The sequence below is a fragment of the Mandrillus leucophaeus genome, unplaced genomic scaffold (assembly GCF_000951045.1).
Source record: "Mandrillus leucophaeus isolate KB7577 unplaced genomic scaffold, Mleu.le_1.0 Scaffold1162, whole genome shotgun sequence".
Classification (NCBI taxonomy): domain Eukaryota; kingdom Metazoa; phylum Chordata; class Mammalia; order Primates; family Cercopithecidae; genus Mandrillus; species Mandrillus leucophaeus.
In genome coordinates this window covers 85,729-93,383 of record NW_012099899.1, presented here as the reverse complement: position 1 = coordinate 93,383, position 7,655 = coordinate 85,729, and positions in this window count along the sequence as shown.

Genomic DNA, 7,655 nt, shown 5'->3' with positions numbered 1-7,655 from the left:
ACCAACATGGCACAAGTATACATATGTAACAAACCTGCACGTTATTCACATGTACCCTAGAACTTAAAGTATAATAATAATAATAATAATAATAAAAAGACTAATAATCTGTGAGAATACCCAATTTTAAGTCTGTGTTCTATTAAGTTTACAGTCAAATGTCAGTATCAAAGTGCCTATCCTTTGTAAAGGCTCAAAACATATTTGTTGACATATAAAATATTTTTACTTTAAATATAAAAACTCTAAATTTTATTCATTTCCTATGTGTAATAGTCAGGATTCAACGAGCTAAAATATGCACTGGCAGGAACATTTAATCTAACCCAGGAGTCAGCTTCCATTACTCATCCCCAAAAGATGAGAAGCTAATCAAAATATTTTCATTCAAAAGTTAAACAGAAAAAAACTTTTTTTTTTGAAATGGAGTCTTGCTGTGTCGCCCAGGCTGGAGTGCAGTGGTGCGATCTTGGCTCACTGCAAACTCCACCTCCCAGGTTCACACCATTCTCCTGCCTCAGCCTCCCGAGTAGCTGGGACTACAGGTGCCTGCCACCATGTCCAGCTAATTTTTTGTATTTTTAGTAGAGATGGGGTTTCACCGTGTTAGCCAGGATGTTCTTGATCTCCTGACCTCGTGATCTGCCTGCCTCAGCCTCCCAAAGTGCTGGGGTTACAGAGGCATGAGTCACTGCACCTGGCTCGAGGGAAAAAAAAAACTTTAAAAGGAGAAAAGAAAGGTGACATTCATTAAGACTTTCAGTGTTTTGTGAGAAAATCTGTCTAAGAAAAATAATGTCAACTCATGGAAACAGTGGAAAACAAAATTATTTACTATTATTCAATAATATCGATATATACAACATACCATAGCATTTACAGGAAATGAAGGACCCACTGAATTCTCTAAAATAATCAAAGCAGCAGGAATGGGATAAAGACATTAAAAAACGCAGTAGAAAGCAGATGAGATTCAAAATTCGTGATTCATCTTACTGGTGCCATTCGTATTACCGGGTGTGCTCCGCAACCTTGCACTGCTTCATGAAGTGTTTCACCACACATAGCTCGAAATTCAACCAAGTGACAATACACAGCATCCATCTTAGGCACCAATCCAATGCTGACTAGAGAAAAACAAAGACCGTAAGGAAGAGAAAGTACAAAATTACATGGGTCGTATGCTGTGTTTATCACTGTAGTTTTAAATTTTATCCTTTTGTCAGGAACTTTCTAAAACCACGCAAACACACACCATGATTTCCAAAGTCTTCAAACAATGTCTTTAATTCAAACACTAACTCATACATATTATATTATAAAACAAATTAATAATGAGCATCAAATTGCCCACTTCATGAGCATGTGCATATGAGACAATCTTTTCTCAATGATAAGCCAGTGAATTTGAAAAACAAAGTCTTCAGAGAGCTAATCTGTAGCCAATCTTCTTCTTTTGGTTTTTTTAAGTTTAGTGTTTTACAATTTCTGAAACAGATACACACATGGCATATATTTGCCCAGGTAAGAATGCTATTATCAAAGCTTTAAAAGTGATTAGTGGTTCAACACAGTATTGAAAGGGTATGTGGAAAACTATTTACTTATATTTATAGACAACAATGATAATTACAACATGAAATTAGTAAATGAAATAAAGCTATTATTAAGTAAACCTATAATCTGAAATTGATATGCAATGATGACATGATACATGGGAGACTAATAATCACCATAAACAAAGACAAACTGATCCTAGCAAAGTATTTTTTTAAATTCTTGTATGTATTTTCTATTTCAATTTAACCTGTTTAGCTTTAATGTCTAGTTTTTAGTGCCTATTTTATTTGCAAGTGTATCTTTAACTTTAAAATGAATGACTCGATATATTATTAAAAATAATTATGAAAATAACTATCTATAAAGTCTGTCATTTAATACTAAAATGACTGGATGAATTTTCACTACATATGTAGAGTATGCATGAAATGACCTAAAATATAAGCTTCCAATTTATAATACTCCAGATGTTTATAAAAAATATCTGGAAGAGGCCGAGTGCCCTGGCTCACACCTGTAATCCCAGCACTTTGGGAGGCTGAGGTGGGCAGATCACGAGGTCAGGAGATCGAGACCATCCTGGCTAACACAGTGACACCCAGTGTCTACTAAAAAATATGCAAAAAATTAGCCAGTTGTGGTGGTGCATGCCTGTAATCCCAGTTACTTGGAAAGCCGAGGAAGGAGAATCGCTTGAACCCAGGAGTTGGAGGTTGCAGAGAGCTGAGATTGTGCTGCTGCACTCCAGCCTGAGTGACAGAATAATACATTCAAATTGCAGATAAGAGAGATTTAATTGCCTCACATCTCATTCCCAGATTTTTTCTTATTCAAAACTAAGTTAATTCAAATCTCAACATTTTAATTTATTCACTTGGAATTGTCAGAATATTTTGAATAGCATCAAGTTACATTTTCTTAACCCAAACTGTGGATTACAAATCCTGTTCACTGGATAGCAACATATAAAACCAACTTATGATACACATTTTGAATACTGAACTCCATTCAGGAAGGAATCCCAAAGCTGGGAGGGAACAACTGCTTTTTTGAGACAGTATGATGTTTGTTTGTTTGTTTACACTTTTCCCTCAACTCCTGCTTTATTTAATCTACTTCCTACAAATGATCAATTTTTAGTATGATAGTATAATGGATTCCTCCAACTCTCAGCAATTTTAATCATCTGACTTCCCCAAGGCAACCAATGCAACTTGATTTCCTTATACTTACTAAAGTATACAGCTGGTGTTAATCAGCCTAAAGTAACAAAAAGCTGAATAATAACAAAGTACACTGAGTGAAGGGTCTTCCTCACCCAACGCATCTCATAAGATCATGTCAGAAACTGATATAAGAAAGGCATCCCTTATATCATCCTATTCAAATTACTGTCATTTTTTATAGTTTTTGAAACTGTACTGTGGTACCAGGTGCACCATATATAAAATAACTTTAGGCTTAAAATTCAGTAATTTTCGTGGTTTTCATTTCTCATAATATATTCATTTTAAAGTAAAAGATACATTTTTAAATAAAATAAACATGAAAAACTAGACATCATGTGGTTGGCAAAAAATGTTAGTATTTTGAGTAGTTACTAAATGTGTCCTTCCTGGAAACCAGTCAGTTAAAATAGACTTACTCTTTTTTTCCTTGAAAATACCAAGTTTACAGCCAAACAACAACACTTACATAATGTGAGCAAATGATGTGGCGATTCCTCAAGAGATTTAAATAATTTTCAAATGCCTTGGAAATAATTCCTTTCAACTACAACCTCTCAGTAGAAAGAGATCATCTCATTTTCAGTACGTGAACTATCTATATGTAAAAACTATGATAAACTGTCATAAGGAAAAACGAGAAATAAAGTACTATACCAGCTATACCATGTACCAGTGGTGGCTAAGATAATTGGTTCATATGTGTGTATGTTACTTTTTATATTTCTCAATTACATATCTAATTTATCCTAAAGGAAGCCTATCAAGATTATGTATAACATAGATCTTACAACTAGAATTCATCTCTTACGGCACATCATAATAAAAAAGATGACAGTACAAGTACTATTTCAGCAACTGTTAGGAACTTACATTATAATAAGAATCAAACAGTGAATATATTTTAAGATTTTCTAAGAAGAAACACTAGAATATTTTAGATCTAAACTCAGTACTTAAGAAGTATGAGTATGTTTCACCAAAGTCAAATTCCAAACACCTTACTACTTCTACATAAACCCTAAATACACATGAGTAAAACTTGTATCTTATTTGAGAATGTGATACTTTAAAAAAAATGTGTGGACTGGCTAAAGAATCACAGGAGAAGAGAACTTATGAGATACATTGAACCAAGAATCATGAGAAAAAAAATTTACACTATGAATGAATTTAAGATCAGAAGTCCAAATATCTATGAATAATTTCATGTGATTTTTCAAGACAAAAATATTGCCATAATAAATGTCTTCAGTGAAACTCTGAAATAATCTCATAAATTTGTATATTCACTTTACAAATAGTCCTTTTCCATCAAAAAAGTACTTCAGATTAAATAGCACTTAGCCTCAAACCACGGGGGAAAATATCCTAACAAGAAACAATTTACCAGGCAGTCTATAATAATAAAGTATCACTACCCAAGGCATAATTTAAAAAGATACTTTGAACTAATATTTATGTTCCTTTTCAAGCTATTTCATTTAAAAGTTACTGATACTTAATATTCAATAATTAGTTAATATAGCTGTTTTCTTTATAAAAACAGATTTTCACACAACTTGACCTCTGATACAGATACACTCCACTGTTCACACATGCAGTGCCCATTAGAGTAGAAGAGGATGCACAGCCACTTTCACCAAGTGCACTGAGGCATGCATGAAGCACCTCTTCAGGCATGCCTGGAACCCAGAAAGGAGCAGCTCAGCCACTTGCAGCAGTTCCTTCCATGCTTGAAAGTGCTCTATATAGTCAATTGTAGACAAAAGTATTTCACAATTAAAGTAAGTAGCCACAAAGTATCAAAAAAGTATATATTTGGGTTTATTATACACAAATTTTAAGCATTTATATAAAGCTATCCACTCTGAATATTTTTAGCGTTCTGAGCCACAGGGGAAAAAAGCAACGATGTCTTATTTCTGAATTACACATAAACTTGAGGGGTGAAATCATCTTTTTTTTAATGGCTTTGAAAGTAAACCTAGAAGATACAACGCCCTGGCTCATTACGCTGACAAAAGTACAGTAATTTTTTTTTAAGTTTTTGATACAAACATACCTTATTTACAATCTTCATTAAACTTTCCCTTTTGGGACAAAGCATATAAAATTTTAATTCTACCTACAATTTAACTCAGTGACACTCACTAAGGGAGGAGCTATCGTTCCCTCAGGTATGTGTATTTGTTCATAATGACTAGGGATGGGGCAGATGCAGCACAACTGGCGTTTAAAGAAATGAGGCCAGAGATGTTAAAGGTCCTGCAATGTCCAAGGTATCCTGCACAACAAAAGACTGTGTTCCCAAAATGCTCACTAAACACCTGCTGAGAAAAATTAAATGTGTCACCAAATACCTTTATCAATAATTTTCCACTGCAGGAATGGATAGAATATGGGCAGTGTTTATTTTAAATAAATACAACATCCAGGACAAATGAGGGTGAAGGGTTATTTTCAACTCACCAGAGGCAGAGTCTTAAAATGGAATTTGATTATAAATAGGACAAATATACTAAGCTATCAATGATTCAAGCCCCCTTTAAGGAAGGAAAATGTTGAACTTCACAAATAAGTGTGAATATCATTTGTTAAAAGTGGAACAATGGAAAATAACACCTGAGAACCTTCAAAATAGGGCTGTTCATAATTACAGAACACAATTTTTAAAATCCACAGTCCAAATCTGATAAAATTTTGCTCTCTATTTAATGTCTCCACATCAGATTTGAAGGTTTCCCAAGTACGTTTTAATGATTTCACTTATTTTACCTCATATGCTTTTGTATCTTGTGAATACCTCTTTTAAAGTATGTTAATATTTCATTTTAAGAAAAATGAAATTTTACACTATGAATGAATTTAAGATCAAGAGGTTTAAAAGTACCATCAAATATAGTCCTATCATTTTGTCAATGTGTTATACAGGGACTACAACATAAATGCTATTACTTTTAACTTAAATGGTAAGGGGGCGAGTCAGTGTGAAAGGACTAAGAGTATTCAAATAACATGTCTGAAAAGCTCTCGGATGAAAATTTGAAATTATATTTTCAGTGGCATTTTTCTCAAGGGCTTCTGATATGAATAAAAGTTTTAGATTTAATCTTTCCAAAGCATCTTATTAACTACATCTTCTTTAATATGGGCCCTTTGGTAAAGACAACATGAAAAATACAAGTATTTATCAATTATCACCTATAATGACTGTGGATAAATTTTCCTGTTCCATACATCTAAATTCAGAACCTTTTTGAAAACCAATAATGCATTTTGTAAAAAGAAAAATGCAAAGAAAATAAAGACAATATTGTTTTAGTAATTTAGCAATACCTATTGGACTTACATTGGAGATGACTCGATGGAGTGAATTTACTAGCACATAGTGAAATGCAGAATGTGAATTCTGAGCCAGGCAGATCTACAGAAAAAGGAAAAAAAAAGCAGATTATTCATATGAGAAAAATACTCAGGAATAAAAGTGAAGACAAAAGAACCGCAAATAGAAAGTTTTTCTAAAAAACACGAAGTTTTAAGGTCTTGAAATGAACATCAACATGTAATAATGAGAAATACCAATAAAGGTGAACCTGTTTCTCTCTAGTCTTGCCATTTACAAACGATAACAGCATCAGTAAACACAGTTAGATAAAAACCAATGCTCTCACCTTAAAGTGTTGGTTGTTGTGAAGGCTTATGTGAAAGCAAGAAACAAGGCAGTTGATGGTAAGATCCACATCTGCAGACTGCCTGCCTCTTGAGAATGGCTTACCTGGATTAAGAAGCAGGTTCTATAAAAACTCCAACAGAAAACAAAAGCCTTTAAATATCCATGCAGTATTTCTTTACTATTATGTAATAACATCAACACATTACCCACATAGATGGCAGTAAAATTCAGTTGCCAGAAGCAGCACAAAGCACCAATACTGTGCTTCATCAGTCTGATACAATTCTTCCTATACCATATATAGGTTCCTTTCAGGCCCTAATTGCCACATTATTTTAAACCCAAGTCTGCATATTTATGCTCATTTAAGAAAATGGTATTTTCTTCACACTCAGTCCATTTAGGCTGATGAACATAGTAACAACAAAAGCAAGGTCTATGAACTTATCAAAGAAGAATCAGAACTTTAATGTTAGCAATTATCTTTGACATAATACTTACGCTAGAAAATTCATTTAATTTTCTTACACTTTGTAGTAGAGAAAGAACATGCATGTTACCTTAAGATCAACCACCATGGACTGAACAAGTAGGAAAATGACAGAGTTCTATTTCCAATTGATGTAAATATGCACTTTGCACAGTTTGACACAGGCAATTGAAGCACTTTCTGTCAGCTGCCTGCTTCCTCCATGGCCAGCAAGAGCTTTTTGTAGACTGTCCAGAAACAACTTCTACAGAATTCAAATATAGCGATAACATAATGTATGAAGTTTCTTCTATTCCAGATGTACCTAATATCATAGCAGATTAACAGCCTCTAAAACTCATCCTATAAAGAATGCATAATTCATATTTGTGGTTTTCAATTTCATAATTTGAGTGGTGGTCATTTAAATGTTTCTCAAATTTAAAAAAAATATATATTTTTTCCTATTTCTGTATTGAACTACTAAAAGAATATACAAAACAGTCCTTCCCAAACAAGGAAGCTGTTTTCTGAACTTTTCTTTTTCCCCCCTGATATGGAGTTTTCCTCTGTCACCCAGGTTGGAGTTCGGAGGCATGATCTCAGCTCACTGCAACCTCTGCCTCCTGGGGTCAAGCGATTCTCCTGTCTCAGCCTTCAGAGTAGCTGGCATTACAGGCACCTGCCACCACACCTGGCTAATTTTTGTATTTTTGGTAGAGAC